Source organism: Semicossyphus pulcher, unplaced genomic scaffold (assembly GCF_022749685.1).
Source record: "Semicossyphus pulcher isolate SPU_LCO1_2020_fin unplaced genomic scaffold, fSemPul1.0.p SCAF_8, whole genome shotgun sequence".
NCBI classification, from domain to species: domain Eukaryota; kingdom Metazoa; phylum Chordata; class Actinopteri; order Labriformes; family Labridae; genus Semicossyphus; species Semicossyphus pulcher.
Genome location: NW_027211759.1, coordinates 27,136,752 through 27,163,931, shown reverse-complemented (window position 1 = coordinate 27,163,931; position 27,180 = coordinate 27,136,752). Strand labels below are relative to the sequence as shown.

At 43.1% G+C, this 27,180-nt stretch overlaps 1 long non-coding RNA gene across 1 annotated transcript; it reads right to left on the bottom strand.

Annotated features, from left to right (window-relative positions):
- Window positions 1-563: 563 nt before the first annotated feature.
- On the bottom strand, window positions 564-22,930 carry LOC138613508 (uncharacterized). Its single transcript, XR_011309726.1, has 3 exons — window positions 22,809-22,930; window positions 1,038-1,094; window positions 564-953 (listed from the first exon to the last, which is right to left on the bottom strand). It is a non-coding gene; the product is annotated as an uncharacterized lncRNA (long non-coding RNA).
- Between the last annotated feature and the right edge of the window lie 4,250 nt (window positions 22,931-27,180).

Sequence of the window (27,180 nt, the reverse complement as noted above, 5' to 3'; positions counted from 1 at the left end):
CTTTGAGTGACTTCAGTTACTTTTTAATACGTTTTCATATCCAGATTTTAGATACGTACAGAGTACATCAAGTGTCAGTGTTTGGAGAGGCCCAGGGCCCATCTGGCCCCTGGTCTGTGCCCTTTTCTGACACGACAGTCTTTATACACTGAGAACAATGGACCTGCTGATTGACTAAAGGTGGTTCATATGAGTCTCTCCTGTGAGCTTGTACACTCAGAACATGCTGTATTTTTACACAACTAATGAGATTAACCACATGTTGCCATCTATGACATCATGATGACATCATGATGACATCGTTTTACATTTAGCTTTAGATTCAGGACATCATGTTGGGTTGATGCACACTCGACATGGACGCTTGTATTACCGAGTGTAGTCAAAAAGAGAGAAAAACTGAACGTAATGAGAGTTTGTGATGCACCATGAAAACTGACATGCGTCCTTCCCTGCGCTCTGGTATCAACGGCACCATTAAACACACAAACACACACCAGCTGTAGAAAAGAGAAAATATTTACACATCAGCAAAACAAAGAGCTCACATGAACATGCAGGACATTTAAACTCCGCTCTCAAATGTACATTAAAAAAGTAGAAAACATTTCTTGTCATGTATAAAAATACACATTTGTAAAAATATAAAAGTATGCACACTGAAAGTAAAAAAATATAGACAGGTCAAGTTTACAGGTCAGATCGTTAGCGAGCATCGGATATTGTAGCACCTCAAGTGAAAGTCTTAATAGGACTGTAATCAGCAGAGGAAAACACGGTCAGAACAGAGAACACGGCTTCACTCGACTCCATGACAACACAGGACGACAGAAAGAACCCGTGTTACTGCTGCTGTGTCATCTCTTTGTACTTGTTCTGAAACTCGTGGAAGAGCCCGGAGGTCTGTGGACGCAGTGGAATATACTTCCTCTCTGAATTTGGATTCCAAACACCTGAAGAGCAGTGACAATCACACAGGTCAGTAAACTGTAAAAGAACAAAACAGAACAAGTGTATGTTTTGGCTTTATTTGTTACCTTTTTCCCTCGTGACGGTTCTGTTTGAGCTCTTTCCTTCAGCATGTCCAGGCTCATCTGAAAGAGAGAATAAGACAGAAGGGCTTAGTGTTGGAGAACACGTGTTAAGAGATCAACCAGAAAAAGGACAAGAATATGACTTTTGGTTTGAATGAGTTTAATTGCAAAGAAACCTGAGCAGTCTATGTAGGCACCTCCTTTTATGCAGTGTATGAGTAGGGACCACTAACACAAAGCTCAGTCCTCCATTTGGCTTTAGGGGTGCAAAGTCTAGTCGACATTGTTGGCAGAAATTGATGACAAATTGGTCGGTTACATCATTGTGTGTGTTTTTCATGCTGAGCGCGGACATAACGACGTTTTCCGGAGCTGCGTTGCAGAGGGGTGAGCCATCTCACATCCTCACTATCTCAGCTGAGAGCTGCTCATGCAAAACAGCAACCAGGAAGCAACAGGTGAACAAAACATAGTAAACTGGCCATCGCGTCCTATAACTTGTAAAGTCTGGGAGCGTTTCAGCCTCAACGCTGCAGAGAAAAGGATCGCCTGCAGGATCTGTGAAGCGGAGCTCGTTCATCACGAGAGCACGTCGGTGCACGAGCATCTGAAGGGAAGGCATGATGGACTTGTGGATGATGCAGACTCGCACGGATGAGATAATTAGCTTCTGAGCTAGCTAACATTAGCCATCTATAGACGGAGTAGTATTGGCTTTTAACATTAATATATCACTGCAGTGCTGTAGAAAGAACCCGACGCATCTCTGTTTAAAACAGCAGCTCAGTCCAAAGTTTCAGTCTCGCTGTGTGATTCAGCTCACAGTTTCTCTCCTGTTATTTCTCTTCTGTATCAGTCGGAGCCAAATCAGCAGCAAAGACATATTTTTGAATGAAGAACTTTATTGTTTTTATTGTAAGTTAGAACTTAAAGAACCCCAAACTACATTTACAGCTGAGAGCTTAATAACAGACATTAAGTCATTGTGCAATTCATTTTCCGAGTAGTCGATTAGTCGTTTCAATAGTCGATGACTAATCGACTATCCAAACAGTCCTTAGTTGTAGCCATATTTAGCTTAGATTATTCCAGCACGTGACCACTTGCAGGTCGCTGTTTTTCAATCATCATGTGTTGATGCTTCAGCTGAGAACATTCATTCATTGAACTTCTATTTGGCCGGATCACAAATGTCACATCAACACGTTATGCTTCCCACAACACAGGACACAATGCATTCTAACTCACGATATTAGTAAATGGAAACAGATAATTCAGTATGGCGTGCATGCACCAGTCTACATAACAAGGCATGTTCAGTGACAAACAGTGATGTCCACAAAATGAGTCAGATTCAGAGGAGACCTGGGCCTCACTCGTGCTCCACAAAGCCTTCAACCTTTATCTCAGTGTTCTGACTCACTTGGAGGAGCATCTCTGCTGTTATTAGTCCCGTGGGGTCCATCCGTGAAGGTGAAGGTCTTTGGTAACACGCTGAACCTCAGGACGTTGTTCTCCTGCAGAGGTCTGACTGCATCACCCGTCTCCTGATCAGCCGGCTGTCTGAGGGCGACCTCATCCCTCTTTGTCGTCTCCTCACTGTGTTTGAGTCCCTTTGAAAGCTGCCTCTCCCTCTTCCCTTTTGTCTTTCTATTCCAGCGCCTCTTTTCCAAACTGCCAGGCCTCTCAGCTTTCTTGAGACTCGGCCCGTGTAAAGAAGAACAATTAGACTTCTGTGTTTTAGATTTGCCTCTGCGTCTAATTTCAGTCGGTAGAAAACTTTTACTCCATTTTTCGTGAATCCGATGTTTAAGTGAGGTTTCCTCAGTGGGGGCGGCATCACTGGACTTCCTCTTCAAGGGACTGAGCCTCACAGAGAGAACTTTTGGAGGCTGTTGTGTTGGATTACACACACCTGGAGGTGAATAATGGCTCTTTTTGCCAACACCTAAATCACATTTGTCATTTTGTGCTGAGCCAAACAGCGCCAGCTTCACGTTTCTGAAATGTGAGGCTGAAGGTTCCCCATCGGCCACATCGACTAACCCTTTCCTACACTTTGAAACAGCCTCGTGTACAGACTGTGAATCCACATCCACCGAGCTTTTCTTTGATTTCTTCAGGAAATTAAAAAGTCTGTCATGATCTTGGAATCTCTTCCGCTTTCTTACAACACTTTCCTGTGATGGACCGAGGTCTGAAGTGGTCTGGAGAGCAGCGGTCGCACTAGCGTGAGCTGGTTCTTCTGCAGTTCTTAGTGACGATTGTCCCACATCTGCAGACATCAGCTGAGCCTGTCCGCTGCTCTCTTTCAGCTCTGATCTCTGGCTGTTAACATCACTTTCAGTGCTGGAGAGATTACCTCCTTCATCACTGCTGACCAGAGAACATGTGAGTGTCCTCCCTGTATGTTCAAATGGATCTTGTTCACAGTCCACCTTACAGTCTGGCTGAATTTCAGGGACGTCTCTGGACTCAGTCGGCTGGATACTTTCCTGAGCTTGTTCAGAATCCTTTTCCAGGTCGGTCATCTGGTCGGGAACTTCACTTTCACTGCTGGAGAGATCCTCATTTCCACTTAGGAGTATAACGCTCGACGGACTGCTACTCATCAAGTGGGAAACACTATTTGCTTCTTCGGCCATAGGATGGTCGACAGTTGTAATATAGGTTATAATTTGTTTGTCCATGCTCTCCCAACCCGTCTCTGGACATCCTCCCTCCATGACAGAGCTGGACTCTCTGTCTGACTCGATCACACGCAGTTCATCCTCCTTTAGTTCTGTCATCTTGTCCTTATCGGGACTTCCTTTAGGACTTTGCTCGTTCTGGCACTGGCACTGACTCGCGCTTGACCCCTGGATGATTTGCGTAAACCTTTCAATGCAGCACACCTGTTCTATTGGACTGACTGACTTGTCCTCCAGTTCTGAGTCGTTCAGTGGGACGTGTAGTTCCTCAGTCTCCACAGAGCCGTTCATGACTCTCTCTGGCTGACTCTCGGTGTCCGTACTGAATTGCTCAAAGATAAGTTTGGCCTCTTCTTGAGGCAGAACTCGGATTTCAAATGAGTAAAGAGGGTCACTGGAATCTTCACTCTCTCTTCTATTAGAAGAAGCAGTTTGTGTGGAAGCTGCTTCAACAGGGGAGGCTGGTTGCTCTTCATCTGAGTCAACCGGCTCGGGCTCGGTTTCGGGTGAGGCCTGGTTTGGCTCCTCACTTAAAAGTTCAGCAGAAATGTAACGGATTGTCTCAGCATGGTCAAGCAGGGCGTCACCATCGAGCGTGGGAGGATGATGCCTTAGAGGCCATGGGAAGCCAAACTCTTTATCAATGTCATCAAGCTGCTCATTGACATTCAGCCACGATGATTTGTAGGGCGGTTCTGCATAAACTTCATCATGTTTGAGGACACGGTGGCCACAAAGGTTCTTCAAATGAACTTTTTTAACTTTGGACAGAATAACAGTGTCCTGTGTTACATGTTTGCTGTGGAATTCTTTGATCTCGAGGATTAATTTAGGGTACCAGCCTGAATTAATTTGACTTATCACTTGTTTAATGTCGTTATCCCAAAACATTTTTAATAATTTGCATAAAGAAAACACATTTTGGGAATCTGTAATGATATTCTTGTATATTTTGTCCGCCTCCAGTAGAAACCTTTTCAATACGACAGTTGTGCATGTGATGGTTTCGATTGAAGAAAGCTCAACAACATCGGCTGTTGGATCAGATGGATTTTCACTGGTGTCCACTTCACCACTTTGGCTCACTGGTTCTTCAGAGGTTGCTGTTATCTGAGCGGCTGGTGAAACACATGGGTCTACTTGCACGTTCATAGCCTGCTCTGATCCTGTGTCATCCTCACATGACTGTTTTTGTGAGTCTTGATGCCCAGCTGAATCTGAAGAGGACACAAAAGTACCTGACATTGATAAATCACTGATTCCAGATTTATCAGACAGTATTGGAGTTGAGTTTTCTTGGACATGATTCGACCCTTCTCTTGAATCCGGAGACTTACTGTTTATTCCAGCAAGTTCAGAGACCATTTTCTGAAGGGAACTTACAGATTCTGTTGTGGTGCACTCAGCAAAGGAGGAATCATTTCTTCCGTCCTGGTGGCTTTCCTGTGCCAACGGTTGCACAACAGCTACAGCTCTCGTGCCTGTGCGGCCAGGAGACGGGTGAACTGAGCCATCATTTGCCTTGACTGATGGGAGCGCGCCAAGTACTTTAAGTATTTCTCGATGTTTTTCTACATAGGATTTACTTAGCTGTGGTGAAATGTTCTCAGGAACCATCATCGACTGAAATGCATCACCTGAAGTTCCAACATGATTCCTGTCCAAGAATCTGTTATTTGTAGGGAAATTGGCATTTCCACCGCCATCTCCTGTTCCAAAGAAGCCATTCGGTACAGAGCTGTGATGAGCAGGTGCAGCCATGCCTTGCTGTGTTCTTGGCATTTGACTATTGGTGATTTTAGCTGAAGTCTGTCCAGGACTGTGTGGTGAGGATTGAGGTGCATAAGTGTTACAACTGTCAGCAGGTTGCACATTATGACTGAACTGCATCATTCTGCTGTTGCTGATAAACTGCCTCCCTCTGTAAGGTGAACTCGTATACACAGAGGACTGACTGTCTAAGTCGGCAGTGCACGACTTCTGTAGACTGTCGGCAATTCTTGCAATGATCTGCTCTTCTGAATCAGCAGAGGAACGTAAGGAGCAATCATTCGTCCTTGACAGGAAGAGGCTGTTTTCAATCGGCCGGCTGTAGCCAAGTTGAGTTGGGTCTTGCTGAGCTGGATGACTCACTCTGGAAAACGCCAGACGCGCCTGACTTTCTGTCATGTTTGTCCTAATACTTTTATATCTGGTAGACTGACACTCAGCAGAGTAATAATCTGGTGGAGGGATAGAAGGAGGGAATCCGTTCTGAATGCCGTTTTGTCTGTGATTAAGGTTGTGAGCAGTGGGAAACACTGCAGTGTTTGAGTGAACCACTTGTTGATGTGGAAACGAGGTAGCTGTGGCCGTGTATGCTGAATTGGCTTGGGTCGACACTCCGTTCACATTTTGAGGCGAGTGGTTCCAAAGTGCACCGTGCTGCAGATTTGACGTCATCTTGTTGGATGCACTTCGGTTCAGTGGATTCTGAGGAGAGCTCTGGTAGAAGTCTTGCATAGTGGCAGCCTGAAAACCGTTGTTGACCTGCAGACGAGGATTTCCACTTTGATGGTTTCCGTTCCAGTAGTTACAGTTAGTCCTCCCTGCAGCTGCTCGCTCAGAAGATATTCTCTGACATGCAGGCCCGACCCTCTGCAAATGTGTGATCTCTGTGTGATTAGTTTGTGGTTGCCCGTCTCCAGAGTTTAAAGTCCTGTGGTGGTACGGGGCATTTACTGTCCCAGTTTGCAGATTCCTCATCATCTCATAAGGAAGCTGAGCAGCAGCTCCTGAGGACTGTAAGGGTGGTCCAACCCGTCGGTACTGTCCATTCATCCAGGCACAAGAATCCATGTTTGTTGTCTGTTAAGCCTTGTAGAAGTTCAAGGTGATAACTTTCCTGAGAGAGAAAAAGAGACATTAAAAAATACAACAGTTGTTAAACAGTGAACAAGAGTACAAACATTTACACTGAAATAATCTCTTTGGTTGTCTCTTAAGCAAACACACAAACCAGATTGTTTCTGCCCTGGTTCTAAGTCCCGTATCTCTAGGCTGTGTCCTAACTCTTGTTTGTTAACACATAATGTTGGTTCCTTCCACAAACAACTCCAGAACATGACGCTGTTCCTGTTCCACCCTGCTGGGGCATATCGTCTTAAATGTCATTATTATGGACTCACAAGGCTGAGTCCTTTGAGTCCAATCAATTCAAGCACAGTGAACTTCAATGACCAATACAACAACAACAGTGACAACGACAACAACAACAGCAACAACAACAACAACAACAACGATGACAAAGCTTCTCTGTCATCTGTCTCTGTCTCATCTCTGTATGACATCGTACACATCCACATCTTTAATGTAGACATTTCCCTGAAGTCATGCCAGGGTACAGAGATCACACACACACACACACACACACACGCATGCACACGCACCCTTCAGATGATCTTTGCTTATTCAAAATACTGGGTTGTTCTCACCCTCCTTATATTGTGTGACAGAATGCTTTGTTTACTGTGGTGTGGAATAGTAGTTCAGATAAGTGGTCCAACAGATGTTGGTGTCAGAGTCCGGGAAAGAGACGACAGTGGTCCAAATGAGTTCCAGGAACAGACTCTGGGGCTGGATTATGTCCAGCAGGAAACATGTGTAACAGGTGAGAAACATATCATGATGTCATCGCTACTGAGAAAAGTAGGGCTTACTCTGTTCAGTAAGCGCTACTGTTCAGTTTCTTTGCAGATGAACTCCGATCTGCAAGTCCAAGTCTTTTCTTTGTCTACAGTTGATCTCTTGAAACTCTTCACCAATATCAGAGTGAAACCCGTTTCAGCCAGCTGTTGGTGGGGTTGAGCGGTTTCTCTCAGGTGAGCCTAAATAAGCCTGAAGCCTGTGCACGAACATGTGGAATTGATGCTTATAGTAAAAACAGGTGAGAACAGTGTGAATGTGCTCTGGGCTTCAGTGGTGCTGAACTAGACACCTGCAGCTATTATATGTTAATTTTGCATGACTTTGCTTGGAGCTGTCCAAACCACGACAAACTACAGCTGGGTCCGAGGTCTGCACCTCTCTCTGGCCTCCAGAGCTAACTTGCAGCCATAACTCATCCTCACATCGCTTGACCATCTCCGGCTCTCTTCTCCTCCCTCTCTCCTCTGCTTCTTTCCTGTATGACCCTGCCTGAGCACAAGCTGGTACGTCATAGGGTGACTTCACTTGATTTTCAGAGTCTGTTTTGTTTCTCTCCACTTAAACTTCTCTGACCCTTCAAGCAGCCACTCTGCCTTCATCCATTCATCCATTCATGCATGAGAGAGGAGTTTTGGATCTACATGTTTTTGTTCTCTTTTGTGGAGTGACGACCACAACAGCCAAGCACAACAGACATTTAACAAACGTTAACACTTAAACGGCATCAAGAGTCTCGTGTTGGGGTGTTTTTCTACACTGTTTTTACCCCAACACTCACGTTCACACCTGCGGGCGATTTAGAGTCACCAGTGAACCTAACGAGCATGTCTCTGGACTGTGGGAGGAAGCCGGAGTATCCGGAGGGAACCCATGCATGCACGGGGAGAACATGCAGTCTCCACACAGAAAGGCCCACTACGTCTGAAGAGGGAATCGAACCAAGAACCTGGTCTGTGCTAGCAGTATAATAGTCAAGCTTTAACTAATTGCAGCTGAATTAAACAGCCTCTTTTGGATCTGGTCAAACTCAGAGTTAAGATGTTGTTCACACACCCAATGTGATGGGGATTGGTTTAGCTCGACACCCCAGAAGGTGAAGAAGACTCAGGAGTGTCTGATGGCTCGTGTTGAAGTAGTTTATAGAACTTCATCACGGAGAAATGACAAAACACTTCCTGGTCTCTAGGCATTGAAACTCTGGCTGTCTACTTAACGCCTAGTAGAGGTGCTTTTCGACCAAAAGTTCCAGGAACTTCTCTTCAAGGAACTAAATGCTTCCTGTGGCCCACTGTTGTCTGCGTTTCCACAGCGGCCTTAAGTCCCAGGAAGATTATGTAAATCAGCTCAATGACGTATGAAGATACAGTAGAAGTAACTGCACTACACTGCCAGTCCAGTAGGTGGCACTAAGAAGATGATGAGGGCCATATAACAAAGATGACACCATAAAACGCGACAAACGGGCCGGTATCATCATTTGAGACACTACAGCCTGTTAGCATGGAGGAGAGTGTACTTGTGCTGTTTTGGATTGGGCTTTATCGCATTGCAAATGGATTCATTGAATCAACACTGGAAAAGAGACAAGAGGCCCCGTCCTGAAAGTTCCTGGACCTTTGGAAATTACTACCCGCAAAAGGAGGGTAAATCAATTACGCCGGAACTATATTTAGACCCTGGGAGTTCCTCAAAAGGTGCTTTTTGACCGCAGGAACCAGGGTCTAGATTTTGTAAAGTCCCGGCTCGGGGAGTAGTACTGCCGTGTCAGAAAATGTCTCAGACACTGTGCCAGATCAGGCCTGAGCCTCCCTAAACACTGACTGTTCAGACTCTATAAATGTCTAGGGGCTGGATACAAAAACTATTGACAAGTAATTGAAGTCACTCAAGGAGGAATTAAAAAGCAGGATCGGATGCAACAAGATTTATCATATGAGCCTACACCCGGTTGTCAAAGACTGACTTGGCTCCTACAGGGCTTGGTCTTATGTTCCCTGAGGATGCTCCATCTGTTGTGGGGTTTGCAAATGCTCAGGAACAATCTGGCCATTTTTAACCCCGTCAAACTTCCCTTCTTAGCTGGATTTTACCGTTGTCAAAACCCCCTGTAGGTGAAACCTATTATCCTGGAAAGTACCTGACTCGCGACACGGTTATATCTGACCAAAGGACAGAGTGGATTTTTTAAAAATCAAAGAAACAAATCATTTTAAAGCATCAAGCACATTTTTTGATGAACACGTGATTTCAAACACTCTACCTGATATATGATTTTCACACAGATTATAAGTTCTTTATTCTGATTATATGGTTTACTTTCACATTCAAGTTAGTTTGACAAACTTTTTCCAACAGTACTTTCCAAAGGTCCAGGAACTTTCAGGGCGGGGCCTGCAGTGCTGATCGTTTCTGATTGGTCGAGCACTCGTAGTGTTTTATTTCACCCGCTAGGGCTGCATGGTATTGTAAAAAAAACAAAACATATAAAGCAATATCTTTTTGTTTGTTCTGCGATTTTTATTGCGATATTAAAAGATACAGGAAATTATACCTGATTAATGCAGTGTGTTTTTGTTGAAAAAAAAATTGACACTTTATAATCAAATGTTTTAGTTGAAGTTATATATCCAAAAGTTTTATAAATTAAATGTTTTAAAAGTTAAAGTTCTTATAATCAAATGTCTTAAAGTTAAAGTTTTACAGTCTAATGTTTTAAAGTTAAGGTTTTATAGTCAAATGTTTTAAAGTAAGATCTTATAATCCAGTGCGTTAAAGCTCTAAAGTAGAATCCCAAGCTGAGAAACTCGCTGGGCTCATTATAAAAGCCAGGTGCAGATCAAAGGAAGCTGGCCGCCTTATCTCATCTAGAGAGGAGAAAACAGGCGTCCTGAAACTGAAAGGAAACAAGCCGAGTGCAGAGAGACAGATTTGGGGGAGGGGGGGCTCCAGCAGGGGGTGGCACGTCTGCCACGTGCGACACACTTTCACTAATTAGGCAGAGACCTGGCAATGGAAAAAAAAACATGCCGAAGCCCAGCGAGGGAGGGAGGGGTTCAGAGTCTATAAGACCCGAGCGGCTGACCTGTGGGCAGTCTCATCCGGATGACACTCATTGATTTATTGATGTATCAGTTTATCTGTGCTCAATAAAGCTTTTTGTTGCATCAGATTTTGCTATATCTAAGATTATTTTTGAGTTTTATTTCTCAATTTTAAGATTTATTCAACCAAGTTTATTACCTATGTTTAAGATTTTTATTATATATTGGAGATTGAAATTAAGTTGCAGACAAGACAGTTTGTGGAGCTTTTTGCCACAACATTTTCATGTCCATATAAGTTATCAACAATCATATCTCTTATTATTTGGGACTTTTAGGTCTATTTTCCTTTAACATAACAAACTCAAAGCATCTGATGGATTTGAAGATAAATATATATTATGGAGAGAGACTACCTGAGTACAGAGAGGAGGGTACACAGGCTTCTTACAGAACACACAGGACACGCTTTAACCAATGAGACATGATTGTACATCAGTGTAACAGAATGAGCTCACAGAGTTCGTATGCATCGCATGATCAGACAATATGTTGTTAGATATGTTGCACATATTTTTTATTATACGTATTGCTTTTTATATTTTTATTTTTATTGCCTATTTTCTTTATCTTATTCTATTTTGTTAACTTTATTCTAGTTCTTTGTTAGTTGTTGTTGTGCACCAAAATCACCAAAACAAATTCCTTATAAGTGCAAACCTACTTGGCAATAAACCCCGATTCTGATCCTGATTCTGAAAAGGTCAGGATGTTATCAGGAGGAGGAGATAAGCAGGGAACATGAACAGACATTGCCCTTTGTTCATTGACACATACTAACAGAGGCATGAATATCCATACAGGTCTCAAAAATATCAAGAAGTGATCAATCATTTACTTTGACAGAGGACAGGACACATGTGAGCCTGGAGCTCTGTCTGTCAGAAGAAACACACTGAAGGCCCCATGATGGAGGCTTCCTCAGATACAGCTCACATTATCTGTGCAGCTGTCGAACACAGCAGCGTCTTCATAGCACAGTGAGTGAGTTACAGTAGGTCACTGTGCTGGAGAAGCCTGTGGCCTGTAGCCTGACCTCCAAGGCCTCAGCGTAATCTTACCCATGGAGGCAGAGAAATTCTACCACAGTGGTGAAATAAGAATCATCCTACAATACAGCATAAGCTTATTAAAAAGGACAAATGTAGCAGTGCTAAAGACAAGGTGGTGGAGAAGACGAGACGTAAACAAAGTTAACATGAATGTAAAAAACATGCAGGTTTAATGTGATAAACTGCTTCACACGGGGACGGGGTGGGTGTTCGATTGTGTTGTGGGAGAAAATTGAGCAAAAGCAATCGTTGTTAACTCGTGTGTATTGTTACTAATAGATACAGTATATATATCTGCTTACAGGTACTGATGTGAAAAGGGACTGATAAGATAAGTTGCTATACATGTGTACACTGTGTAATGTTACAATATTTGGCCTTTGTTGAGGAGACAATGAACTTAAAAGTGAACCTGTGGTGTGCATGAGAGCGGAGACAGAACAAGCCTGCACCAAGACACAACAAAACACCAGGGCTTCCAAGTAAGAGACGCCAAAGAAGAATGTGGAAAGAACATCCTGCCAAAACTGGAAAACCTGAAACAAAAAGGACGCTGCATTTGTTGGTTTAATTATTCAAAACCAGTTTTATAACAAGAATAAACATGAGAAATCCAAGAGTCTGACAGTCATGTTGTGAGGTACACGCCCTTTATCCATGCATCTCAGGGACGCACCTCATCTTTATCCATTCATCCCAGGGACGCTCCTCATCTTTCCCACACAGAACGAGACATTGTGAGCAACAAACTCGTGTTAAAAACACAGTCATCTGTCTATCAGAGCACCGCTCTTTTGTTACCGCGCGTGCACAGTCTTGCTCTTTGTTATTTTTACGCTCGATAGCTCTGAAACTTTAAAACAACAACAGATCTTCAGTCAGACTCAAAGCTGCTGCGAGCAAAAGAGAGAGAGCAGCTGTGGTTGGGCGACATAGACAGGAAGTAAAGAGAGCGGGCGCGTTAAAGGTATAATAAGTACGATTTTAGTAGAAAAATAAAATATAGACTTTTACAAATATAATATAAATCATCACTTCTGGGCCTCTGTACATGTGTGTTGGTGAGTGTATGTGCAGACCCTTGTGAGACCCTTCCCTCTGCATCTATTCTGTTGTTTTGCTTTACGTGGGACATTTTCAGGGGGGGGCGCTGTCGTGGTTCCCTGAGCCAATCACAGCATATAGGTGAGTGTGGGAGTGGTTCAAATTAGCAACTGGGCTCCATTCAGACTGGCTAGTGCAAAGCTAAGCAGGGCTTAGCATGCTAGCGCAACAGTAACCGGTGTTTAGCATGTTAGCGGAAAAGGTAACTGTGATGCTGTCGGTGTTAGCTCGGCAGACTGGGCGTGTTCTCACATGAGACAGTGAGAGTGAGCTTCTGGTGATGAAGGGCCCAGGAGGAGCGGCCCAGTTTGAATGTGTTGTTAAAGAAAAAATCTTCCTTACTATACCTTTAATGTAAATAAAGCAGTGAAACAGAGAAATAAGACATTTTCTGATTGTTTCACAGCGATTAAACAACAAGCTAACACACCTACACCTCTGTTCAACCCCGCAGGATGGTCGAAGTCGACTGTGTGCGTCTGTCTGCTCCGCCCTTCGTCACACCTGCAGCTCTTTACAGCAACGACACAGCGGACGGTTCTCATTCACAGAACGACACATGAAGATGTTTTATGAAGTCATTTTCACGTCTGATATAGATGCTAAAGTCACGACAGTGCAGAGCCCATGACCCATGACCCTTTATGGCTCCTTCACGAGCAGGACCAGGTGAGATCACGCTCCCTGAATCACACGGCTGTCACACTAACAGTAAAGTCCTTGTGCACAAAATAACAGAAAACCAAAGTTCAGTTTATAAGCTGTTGGAGAGCAAATGTTCAGTGAGCTACTGAACACACCGAAGTACCACCTGCAGATTTAATGACAAAAAACCTGAACATAAGCTTTTATATCCTCTGGACAACAGTGACATCATGTTATGTCCCTTAAATACCACACACCACACAACACACACACACACACACACCGCCCACACACACCGCAACACACACACACACACAACAATACAACCACACACACACACACACACCACAACAACACAACCACACACACACACACCACAACAACACAACCACACACACCACAACAACACAACCACACACACCACACACACACACACAACCACACACACCACACACACACACACAACCACAAACACAACAACACTGTTTTTCCCAGTTTCTCCTAACGCAGTGAACAAAGCTTCATTCACTCAATAAAGCTGGTACTTTTTACTTTTGTTAGGAGCTCAGTGCAGACGTTAAACTTTCAAACAACTTGTGGAGTAGGTGAGTGGCTGTAAGAAAAGTATGAAAGCTGCTCCTCAGGAGCCACTGTTGGACATTTTTGGGGACTGTGAAACCATCTTGATTGTCTAAAAGCCCTTATAAGGTAATGTGTAACCAGCTGGGACTGTAAGAGAGGGATATTTTACACCCATACGATGCATGATTAATGTACCTTGCGTGACTATACATGTGGGAGAGAGAGAAATTCTTGGTTCGCACCATAAATTCTGTTTAAAGTGCATGCATAGAAGTGTTTTTTAAAAAACACCGACTAATGTCGGGACAGAAATAACTGTGTCCCAGGTCAGTGGGTAAGTGGGAATTAGTTGACCACAGGACCGGGGAAGGCAGTTTTGTTTGACGCCAATAAATCCAACCTGAGTTAATGTGGAAAAATAAAAAGAAGGTGTATCTAATCCCCTGTGAATCCGCCTCAGGCGGGGCATCCCAAGGAAATATAAGCACATGCTCTGTGAAGGTGAATTGTGGATTGTGGTTCTGTTTTGGACTCTATCAACCTCATTGCATCAGATCTTACTGCTTTTCTCTCATTCTTGAGTGACTTTGAAGTTATTTTAACAAAGTTTTTGGAGGCTGAATTATAGACACATTTTGAACTTTAATTGTCAGTGGTCTGAGAGGACTCAGGCCTCAACTGGCCCGTGGCCTCGGGTCTTTTTAGACACAACACCACCAATGTTTGCAAAGCTGCAGCTAAAGGTGTAAATGCTGCTTACAGTCAGAGCATTGATATTTAAATCACCAAACATCAGGTGAGGAACCTACGGTGATCTAACATGCACCCCGCTGAGCCTGGCCCCCACTCCTCTTTACATCAATGAAAAGCACATAACACCTCAACACCTCGTCCCCCTGGAACAACGCTTTAACACTTCTGAAGCTCCTTTGACACAGTGGGACTGTAACGCCGTAATTCAGCCTCACTGTTCTGTATCAAAGGTGCAAAGGGAGTGGGGGGGGTTCCATCGTTAAGCCCCTTTTACAATGCAATTTTAAAGCGGGATTATTACACCCCGTTACGTTCCATCTTCTATGTAAACGCAAAGAGGCGTAATGGTGGGGCGTTTAGCCTCTGAGAAGGCATCGGAGGTGATAACAGAGACGACACGGCGTCAGTGTAAACAGCGGAGCCTGCAGGGCGGAATAGAGCCGTGTGTGTGTATTTGAGGCACGTGCCATTTGTTTACACCTCTCACAAGTTTTGCTTCTGCAACAACAGAACACTGTAAAAACACACACTGGGGCGGCTTAGTGCCGCCGTTGCTTGCTCCAATGTAAAATGAAAAAGGCTGCATGACAGCGGAGCTTCGTTACGGCGCTGAGGCGGAACAGCGGAGTAAAAGCTTTTTCCGAGCAGCCTAAAATGCCTGATTTTGCAGCAGCTTTTTGTTGTTGGTGTTTTTTTTCTGTGCATGTTGGAGAAAACATTTTTTGAGATCTACTGAAGAAAGACAAAACACAACTTTCACTGTTAACGTCATGGTTCGTTCCCTCCCCCCCCCCCATACTCCCTGGTACCATTACCTGCAGATAATATCGTGCATCTCTACTAATTATGTACAGATGTATATGTGGAATACTCAGAGGAAAAAACATCATTATATGTTGTAATACAACATATAACAAAATTAGCCAGCTAATGACAGTGAAGCAGATTTGTACCTTATGTCAGAATGGGCTTTAAACCCTTACATTGATTTGGAAATGAAGAGGTTTAGTCAAATGTTATTGTTAGTGTACTCTGTTCTGTGGTGTTGTCATCACCAGACGCTGTTGTATTACTAATTTCTGGCTTATAATGTCGGCCACATGACAGCAGAAACGTGTGTGCAGCGTGTGTTAGGAGAGTGCACACAGACTTATGCACAGCCTTGTACTTTAGAAACTTTGCGTATATTTTGAGACGCCTGGAGGTTCAGAGTGAGGACTGTGGCATGAAACAGAGGACACCTCTTTCAGGAGCAACTTCTGGGCCCCGTGCTGCAGCTTGCAGACTTCCTGTTTTCAGCTGTGGATACCGAACAAAGGGTGAGCTGAAGTTCAGTTTCAAATGCCAATGAACCACACAATGATTTATTTCAGTAATTAAGTCAAGGTTAGATTTAAGGTGGAACAGGAAGTTTCTCAGGCATCTCTAACAAACCTCAAACATGGTTTCTATCATTATAGTGTTGTGTCAAAAAAGTTCCCCGAACCCTCTTGTCAGCCACTTAATTTCAATCTCCAATAGATAATAAAACTTTGTTGAAAAACTCTTAAAGCTAGGTAATAAACTTGGTTAAAAACCTCTTAAATATATAATCAAAGTCTTCAAAAACTCAGACAAGCAAACATTAGAGACTGGCAGAATCTGATGCAAAAAGAGTTTATTCCCATATAAATACAAAGAAATAAACCCGAGTCCATCCGGATGAGACTCCCCATGGGTCAGCCGCTCGAGTCTTATATACTCAAAGCCCCTCCCTCGCTGGGCTTCAGCTTGCCCCAACACCTGTTGGAGCCCCCCCCCCTCGCTCTGGCTCTCTGCTCTCAGTTTGTTTCCTTTCAGTTTTGCCCGACCCATTTCCAACTTTTCCGCAGGACTCTTCCTCACTCAGGCCAATTAGGCACGTTCATGCACTGTACAACAGATAAGGGAGGGGCTCGGGGGGGGACCTGTTTTTCTGGGCCAGCTGCCAACCCTGCACCTGGCTTTAATAATGAGCCCAGCGAGTTTCTCAGCTTAGGATTCTATTTTAGAGTTTTAACACTTAAGATTATAAAAACTTATTATAAAACATTAGAAAGTAAAACCATAACTATGAAACATTTAACTGTGAAACCTCAACTATAAAAATTTGACTGTAAAACTTTAAGGCTTTAGAGAAACGTTAACTTTAAGACATTTGAACTACAAAACCTTTAACTTTAAGGCATTAGACTACTTTTACTAGAATTTTTTCCAACAATAGTTAGTTCTTATCATGCTGATTTACACCCAAGTGTAAATTTTTCTGACAGGTTTATGTTTAATTAGTTATTTGATGCTGTAAAAATGATGATTGACAGCTCTGTTGACAAACAATCAATCAGTTCCTGATAAGCAGAATAGAGGAGGATCTGCGAGTGGAATCTGTGGTACCTGAAATTATTTTGCTGTATTTTATACCTGCTTTAAGCTTGCAGAAAATCTATTATGTAATCACTTAATCAAGTCATTTTACAAAGAAGGCGTAAGGCCTGTGATCGAAACCAGGACATCAGTATAGTATGTGCATAAGGCTTAAGTTGCTTGTGCAAAGCTCAGCAAGTTTGTGTAAGGCTTAGTCTGAAGGTGCCATGTCTGACAGGATGAGGTAAGATGTGTTAGCCCTCTGACATTCTTCTAGCGTCAATGGACATCCTGTCTGCTGCTGTCAAGCATGATACAGAGAATTGTGCCATATTGCTAAGATGTTTTCCTGGAAACACACACTCAACAAACATCACGTGTGATAACAGTATATAAATCCCTGCATTTTGTGTTACTAATCGGAGAACTTCTGATGCTCCTTGAGTGTTTGTAACTTCTCTCTCATGCATGAATAAAAGATTGCGTTAACGATAACTTACAGCTCTTGGTTTTCTTACGGCTACCGTCCAGACCTCCGACCTTTGATCCAGGTTCCTCAGCACAGCTGCAACTGGCCTTTGCCAGACCCCGGTGCGGGTCACCCTACCACAAAACGTAACTAAAACAATCACTACAGTCATTGAAGTTTCCATACCTGTGAACGTTAACCTCAGACCGACACAAGAAGCTGTTCTGCTGTTAAACACACCGGTGTGCGGGATCCTTGCTGTTTTTTCGGTAAGTTAAGTGTGTGTTTGGGTTAGCGGAAGTGGCTACAGCGGCGCCACCCGCCGATCTCTACTGCGCAGACATCACAAGATGGCAGCGCCTATCACAGGGGCTATTTTGGCATCAATTTCATGGGAGCAGATGGAGACGCGTCGTCCATCTATATATACAGTCACTGATGCTGACGATGGAGCCGCAGCATGTTCTGTCTGTGAGCCATGGTCACTCCAGAGAAAAGGAAATATATCAGATAAAGACAGGAAGGTGAATGCAGTAAACAGGAGGCTGGCTCGAATTCATCAGTTTCCCAAAGTTATCAGGAGACGATGATGTCTTAAACTAAAATATGAATTGAAGCGTATTCAGGGAGAATCGATTGTACCTGCTGTGTGTGTACCCTGAGACTGAATGATGTTCATCAACAACATCCAGGTCAGTCCTCGCACCTCTCTGACCTTAGAAATACTCCCGACTCAGAGGGCGTCCGTCACATCACCTGAGCAAAACAACCAAGACAACAGCCCCCAGCCTGACATGGAGGAGTTCTGCGTCCTCTATAAATGCTCATCCAGCATCAGACCTACAATGTTCTGGTGTTTTACTGCAGGTTTGTACATCTCACTTTCACCAGGTGAGCCATGACAGAGATCCTGTTTGTGGACTTCAGCTCAGCTTCCAACACCATCAATCCACAAACGTACTGCAGCTTTCTGTACACTTCCGTTCGGCCTCAGCTGTGAGGGAAACTCTCCTCGTTGAAGATAACGGTATTAAAATTGCTACAAAAGAACTGTTCACAAGAAAGAACAGAAGATGGGGGAGCAGAATGACGGAGGTACTCTGGTCGTTCATGCATTGGTTCCTGTTCTGCTTTGTTTTGTACCTGTGCCTAACTTGTATGGAAGCTTTTTATGTACAGATAAATAGGTGTAATACTCGGAGGAGAAAAGACACCATAGAATGTTAAAATACAAATCTGCACCTCATGTCAGAGTGGGCTCCAGGAAACCCTTACAGTGATAATGAAGAGGTGTAGTCATATGCTGTTATTAATGAGACAGACAGTCACAAGTGTACAGAGAGACGGGAACAAGTGTTAAGCCAAGTAATGTGGGGCTGGAGCCATAACATCAGATAACTGGAAGGCCAGCTCAGCACACAGGAGGATTCACGATGTTATAAGGCCACTCTGTGCTTTGGGAATACGCCTGACCTCCGAGTCTGTTTGGGCCTCAGCGGATGGTTTGCCTAATATCTCTTTACTCTAAGGCCCTGAGGGAAATCCTACCACATTAGTGTAGTCTGTAGTGTGACTGTAGTATTCTTCTGTTGCATTCATTTTTGCTAATTCGTACGATTATTAATCAAAATGAAATTTATCGCAATTCCCAAATGTGATATGTTGTCACCGTGTGTCAGATCCCATCAGCTATAGTGTGACGATGACCTGGGAACATGGCAGGGCGTGTAGCCAGCGGTTAGCCATTAACCACTTCCTTTTCGGCGTGCTGTATTATTTCCTGTAAAATAACCAGTTTTTCTTGTGACTGACTTTCATTTACGGGACGAAATAACAACATCATGATGCAGATCAGTAAAAAGTGAATGAATGAAGCTTTGTCAGGTCTGTCCTCAAGAGGAGAAGAAAACAACTTTAAAATGCTCGTTTGTCGAACGGAGCCGGGATGTCGTTACAGAGGATTACGTTCCTCCTGCATGCGCCGCAGCCTGCTGATACGTGATTGGTCAATATAGTCGGACTACAAGCGTACTAACGGAAACCAGAACACTTGCCATCCCGGACATCCACGTCCATGCCTATAGATTACATTTCTGTGTAGAATCTGTAAATAGAGGTTACTTTGGACGGAATGCTGGAATTTTCCAGGGATCATTATGGGGGTTAACCTGCTTGATTTTGAAATTATATGGGGGGCAATTTATTTTACGAGTGCGTCTGTTTTTTGAGGTCCAAACTCTTGAGGAGAGTACAAATGGTGGGTGTGTTTTAGAGGTCATGGGGTTAGGGGGCTGAAAGTGTATAAGCCTGAACATTCTGAGTGACATGCAGAGAGCTTCTGTACTTCTCTCCATGCTGCATGTAAAATGTAAGTAAAGAGACTTGATTCATAACATTGGGTTTGAAAGTTCTTCAAAAAAGTATCTTCAATGAGGAGAATTTCCCTCAGAGTCGTAACGAAGCTCCGCCGTCATGCAGCCTTTTACATCAGACTCGCCATCGTAAAGCTGTGTTCTTACAGTTGTCCGGCGTTGCAGAAGCAAAACATGCATGAAGTGTAAACAAACAGCACGTGCTTCAAAAACATGTGGCACTGTTCCACCCTGCCAGCTCCACTGTTTACACAGATGCCGTTTCGCCTCTTTTACGCCTGTTTTACGCCTCTGTTACAACCTCATATGCCGACTCATAGGCGGAACGACGGAAAGACGGAAAGATGGAAGGGGCTCATTAGCATAAATATGCATTGAGTCAGAATCTCTGGGCTTGGTGGCCAGTTGCTCCTGGGTGTAGGCCTCACTCCTGAGTATACTGTTGTATTGCTTGTCTTACCTTATAAACTCAATGAAGCCAATGAAAAGGCAACAAAACACCAGCTGTAGATTTGAATTAGTTTAAAAAACCTGAACACAGAATGTGTTTGCTTTCATACCCTCCTGGTGACAATAACATCATGGTCGATTAGTTAGCAACCGTATACACGTATGTATTCTCACCGTACACACACGTTTTCGCCTGACCTGTGTGACCCAGAGCCAATCCAATCATTTCCTGCACGTCCGCTCTCACAGCATTGAAGTGCATTCCTGTATACGTGCCTTTTAGAACATAATAGTCTCTTTCTCAATATTACTGAGCCCACCCCCCAACATCTGATGGCCATTTATCTATGAGCTGTAGTATCTGACCTGAGATGTGAGCTGCTTACACAAGTGGCTCTTGAATGTTTTATGTAAGCATAGTAAATTAATGGTATATGCCCTGTCTAAAATGATGTGATACTATAAACATGCACAATGAGAAGAGGACTACCCCTAATGAGCGGATGTATCAGGCACCTCTTGGCCTGAAAGAAAAGGGGTCTCCATCCTAATGTAAACCTTATGATGAGAGAAACATGCGCTCACCTCGATCATATATAAGTGCATGTTGAACTGAGATTCGAGTGAGACACTATTTGTCTGAGTGTTCTCACAGGTATTCTAGAAGCCTGATTGATGCTGACACTTTGTAACAAACCTACTCTTATGCAAACAAGTCAGGGTCAACGGAGGTTCTTTCATCACCTGCACATCATCGATGTCTGAGAAACAACATGAGCTTATGATCAAAATTCCCCCAAAGCAGTAAGCAAAGCACTTTCTCACAATGTCTGCTGAACTTCTCTCCAAGACTTCACCAACACAAAGTCTGACACTCTCAAAAACAGTTGAAGGGGCTCAGGCCTTTTCCTTGCCCTTGGCCTATTCATATTAAGGGTCACTACAGGGACACACACCACACAAACCACACACCTCTTCTGCACTCACTTTTATCGTTCAGCAGTTGCAGAAAACGTAAGCGTATAATGATGTTTCTGTTGTGTCTCAGACATCGATGATGTACAGGTGATGAAAGAACCTCTGTTGACACCGACTTGTTTGCATAAGAGTAGGTTTGTTACAAAGTGTCAGCATCGACATGCACTTATATATGATCGAGGTGAGCGCATGTTTCTCTCATCATATGGTTTACATTTGAGCAGGGACCCCTTGTCCTTCAGACTGAGAGGCGCCTGATCATCATCATTAGAGACAGGATATATGCCATTGTTTTACTACGCTTGGACAACACACTCCAGAGCCACTTGCGTAAGCAACTCACATCTCAGGTCACATACTACACTTCCCTTTAAGATATATTTTTTTGTTAAAACTACACGCGCTATGCACACGCGCACGCGCTAAAGGCACGAGGGAAAAGAGATGTTTAAGAGTGCTTTGCTGCACATCCTTGATAAAACAGCTTAGAGAATTTTTCCAAGTGTTAATTAACGTGATGGATCAAATGACATCACGCGACAACAGAACAGTGATTCACTGCAAAGTAACTGAAAACAGACATTAAATCGCTCTCTCTCTCTCTGTCTCTCTCTTCAAAGCCACAAGACTCAACTGACAAAAACATTTGTCATTAATTTTAGGCGTGAGTCAGCTACTGCCAACCTGTGTTAGTTAGTTAGTGTTACTGTGAGACGTTTATGTTTCCAATGGTAAGTATGGATACAAAACAATAACACCAGAAGTAGCTACAGTGTCCACGATGAGTTTTTCGGGGGGGGGGGGGGGGGGGGGGGTAAACATCTTCTCATTAATTACAGGCGATGTAATTAATTAATCGCAATGGCATCAATGATTTCTGTGAGAAGGACATCACATGTAGACTTACTCTTTCGAAATGGTTATTTCTTACTTCCACACTTTAATTGTTCTCTCTTCCTCACCTTGGTAAGTTTTAATTCACAATCTACTTTAATCTGATCACTTTGCTTCAGTCCCCCAACACAACAGCGGGCTGCATGCAGCGGAAAGTAATATTCTGAGGAAGCAGCAGAGCAGCAGGACACATGATCCCTAAAGACATCTCATTTTTAGACTCATACCTCGCACGTGCACAGTCAGAGTAAAAATGTTCAATTTAGACCAATATGAAAACAGCACGCAGTCATTGTCAGACATTATGTGATGTTTTGGGTCAGACTGGGATCAGCACTAAGTTTATATTGAAGAGTACGGACCTGTGATTTATCTTAGAACGTTTCATAGATAAAAACGTCTCCAGATCTGTTAGTTTAAAGCAAACACGGTGCAGCTGGAGGAAACCCGACCACACGTCCGCCGACAGACTCACCGCTAAGAGTTTACCTAACGTTCATTATATTTAAAGCAGCCTTAAAGCTGCTCTTCATCGCTTCTCTGCACACACGCCGTCTGTTCGCCCCAAACAACGTTAACTTTATGAACAACGTTAATCTGACTTAACAAACTTACTTTTTAATCCCGCAGAAGTCCGGCTTCAGGAGAAACGGCAGTAACATCCGGATTTTCTTATTTTGCCCCTTCATTCGTCCTTATTCCATCCGTTTACACTCACTGTGAGCCGCGAACAGAGAGAGACATCCTCCCAGCTGCTGAGCTTCACTCCTAACTAACCTCTGCACCCAACTCCTCTTCACCTCGGTTTTCTGTGACGTCGCCTGCAGGAGGAGGACCTCTGGCCTCCTGGCGGAGCTGCACTGGGAGGACGAGCAAGAGTTAGCCTAGAGATGGCAGTTCACGGTCTTTGCAGTTATCCGGATCTTCAAATCTCGTTCAGCTGCAAGATTCGCTCATGAGACTCGTTCACCAAGTCGTTCAGTGACATTTCCGGTTTACCCGTAATCACTCACTCCTTCCTAACTCTCACTCTTTTATGAACGATGACCGCTCCCATTGCATTCACTGGTGTTCTCGTAAAGTCATTACGATATAACAGTTATTTGGCCCAACTTGTCCAGTACAAACCTTCTGACGTTACAAAGTCTTAATAAATTAACATCAGTTAGTTTGTGTTCATCTGTCTGTGAATGGGCTTTGAATGCACACCTGAGATACTTCCGCCCCACTTTTGTTCATATGCTCATTTGTTGAACAGAAATCAAATCAATCTGATGCATTTGAGGAAGTCGGGAAATCTGAACGCTTAACGACTTTTGTGACACAGCGTCAAGGGAATTCATCTCCAGTTGAATGTTAGATCTAAAACAGATTGTTAGCTGTTAGCTGTTAGCATGCAGATGTTGTCGTGTCTAAAAAGACCCTAGGCCAAGGGTCAGATGAGGCCTGAGTCCTCTCGGACCACTGACAATTAAAGTTCAAAAGTGTCTAAAGTTCAGCCCACAAAAACTTGGTTAAAGTCACTCAATAATAAGAGAAAGCAGTAGATCTGATGCAATAGGGTTTATTGAGTCCAAAACAGAACCACAATACAACCAGAATGTACGCCCGGGCAGTTGAGACTGAATTCACCTTCACAGAGCATGAGCTTATATTTCCTTGGAATGCCCCAACTGAGGCGGGCTCACAGGAGTTTGGATATACCCCCTTTTTTAGTTTGTTTGTTTTCCTCATGTTGGATTTATTGGTGTCAAACAAAACTGCCTTTCCCAGCCCGGGGCTTACTAATTCCCATTTATTCACTGACTCGTGACACAGTTATTTTCGTCCAGGTATCAGTTGGTCTTTTTAAAAACACTTAATGACACCCTCAAGGCTAAGCAACATGCTCCATAGTGGGAAACCAAACATTTTCTCTCTTTGCCTTACGTATGGTCACGCATGGTATATCAACCATGCATGTACAGATGGAAAACAACCCTCTCCTACAGTCCCAGCAGGTTACACATTAACTTCAGTCTTCTAACTTTCCACAGGTCACATTTTCCTTAATTCTTCTTGCTTTGATCACTATGTGGCTTCAACACTTCACTTTGATCAGGTTTGACTCGATATGGCTCGGTATATATTTTTCCTTACACAGATTATACACACAGGTTACATTTTTCACTCTGATAATATATGGTTTAGTTTTCAGAAAATCAAGATCGTCACACAGGCTCCAAGAATGTTTCCAACAATGTCTGTTTCTAGACATTAATAAGAAGCTAAATCGTTGTCAGATCACGCTGACGGAGCCGGGATGGCTTTACGGTGGATTATGCTCCTCCTCTTTTGCTCTCCTCACGGACTGTTTTTCCTGCACACGCCGCAGCCTGCTGATACGTGATTGGTCAATATTAAACGGATTACGAGCGTAGTTCAAACACTTGCCTTCCCAGAAATCCACATCCCTGCCTACAGATGCTACATTTCTATGTAGCATCTGTAAACTGAGATTACCTTTATTGTAATGTTCAAATAAGTAAAACTGATTTTTTTGGGGGGAGGAGGGGCAAGTGAAAATGGCTCCTTTACTAAAAGGTCCCCTGTTTTAAAAGCTAAGCAATTAGCAATAACTAATGAGGATTAACAAATAACAAGAATTTGCTTGGGAAAACATTTGCAGGTGTACACAGTGGAAACCATCACAGGTACAGACAGGTAGTGGGTATACTGCCCCATGGATGGTAAAGATAAACACTTAAACACTCACCCAACAAGATTTTGATTGTTATTTTAGATTTGTTCAAGAAAATCAGGTTCAACAGGTTCAGGATGACCCCTTGCAGCATCAGTCGTAAATCCCACTGTATGCTAGAGAAGATATGCACCACTCGCTACATGGCCTTCGAGTTATCTGTTATTGTGGACAGAATGGCACCAGGCCCACGTCTTGCTTGTTAAGTTCCCCTCCCTGCTCTCATTCTTGCTTTCTGCCTCCTGAGGTTACACGTCTTATTTGTCCATAGGTAAGAATGCAGTAGGTTAAATACTGAGCTCAAGGACGGGTCTGTTGGAATTGACTTGGCATTACACTGATGCTCTGAGTGAATTGTATTGTCACTTCTCCTTGAGTCTCCTGAGTCTTCTTCATCTTCTGGTTCATCAAACTCAAGAATCTCCATCACAAATTGGCGTTGTCGGCAGGATCTCAACACAACAAAACTGGTAAGTGCAAACAATTTATTATAATATAATAATAACACATTTTATCTGTATTGCACTTTATATTTAAGGAATCTCAAAGTGCTACGGAGAAGAAAGATAAAACAAGACCATTTTTATGTGTTAAAAGGAGAGCCTATAAAAGGCACTTAGCAAAAAGCTTTCTTAAAAAGATAAGTTTTTAGGTCCCGTTTAAAAACATCTACAGTCTGTGGGACCCTCAGGTGGTTGGGGAGGGTATTCCATTATTCTTTGCCATTACCATGTCTGAGTTTGACGAGATCAAAAGAAAACTGTGTGATTCGGCTGTAATTCATTAAAAAGCTTGACTAAAATAAGAACATTTGTTATGGTACAGTCGTGCACCTATCAAGTTGCTATTTTAATTCTGAAATAAAAAGCTAACTCAATAAGATACATTACTAAGTCAAATAGAAATTGGTAAGTGTTGAGGGTACTGTGAGTGGATTTGACCCCCACAGCAACCCTGCGGGGCAAATTACCGGGTCAGCTGAAGACTGCACTCAACACAGACGGAGCAAATTGTAAGCATTTTCCTTGAGAAGACGTTCTGAGGTGAACTAATATATAGGATTCATTTCGTAAAGGCAAGACCAGTTTGGGAATCTGTGTTCGTTGGGAAAGTAAGACTCTTTAGTCAGCGACTTTAGTGCTATTTTTATCTATTTTTATAGTTTATCTATTTGTAAATGCTTAATACTTTTGAATATACCTCAACACCTAAAAGACACAAAATTAATGACTTAGAAAAATTGAAGACACCTGTTTAAAGACTCCAGATGATCTTGAAGTGTTTGTAATGTGCATGTTTGTTAAGTGGCCAACTTGCATCTTTGCATGTGGAGGCATATAATTGTCGGTTGCAAAAAATGGGTAATCAACAGTCCACATCAGGGAATGAAATGAAACGTGAAAATAATACTCCTACACATGCTGACACACAGACAATTAAAAGTTCAAAACCTAGATTACATAACTCAAATACACCACAATCAGCTAAACCACGATCAGTGAACCATTATGCGCTGGTAAAAATGTTTAGACTCCGTCAGATCAGATTGAACAGTATAAAACAGCCTTCCCCTACTATACCAGCAGGCGTAGTAGGAAGAGAGAAAGGCTGGGATGTTGTAGTTCCTTTTTCGTCAATCATGAATGAATGGACGAAGAGAGAATGGCTGTTGGAAGGATCGTTTGAAGCTGAAAAACTTGCACTGGTTGAGTTTAATGTGAATCCATATAGTCAGAGAAGCCCATAATCCGATCTCTCGTCCTGAAGCATATATCGCATGGTTTAAACGAAATTGTAAACTTTATAACTGTTTGGTGTCAGATGTTGAGCAGTTGCTTGACTACACTTACGGTAGTGAGTGGGCAATGTGTAAAGATTCATTCAATTTCCCTACTCCAGATGAAGGTGGGCAATGGCCTACATCCAAACCAATGGGCACTTGGTTGGAGGAAGCCGCAACTTACATACAAAGTTGTGCACGAAACGATTGTGATTCTCCAGAATTGTCCATTGTGTCCCGGAAAGTAATGAGTCACTTCCCCAATTTCTTCATCGGTTTGTCACAGAATGGGATAATTATGTAAGAATGCACAGAGAAGACAATAACGTGTTAGCCGTTCTAACACTCTTGCAGAATTTATGCCCACACATGGCGAGCACTTATAAGATGGTGGCTCATTCATGGAACTCTAAGACCATAAACGAGTTAATGGGAATGCACAGAAATCAGATCTTTAATACTAGCAA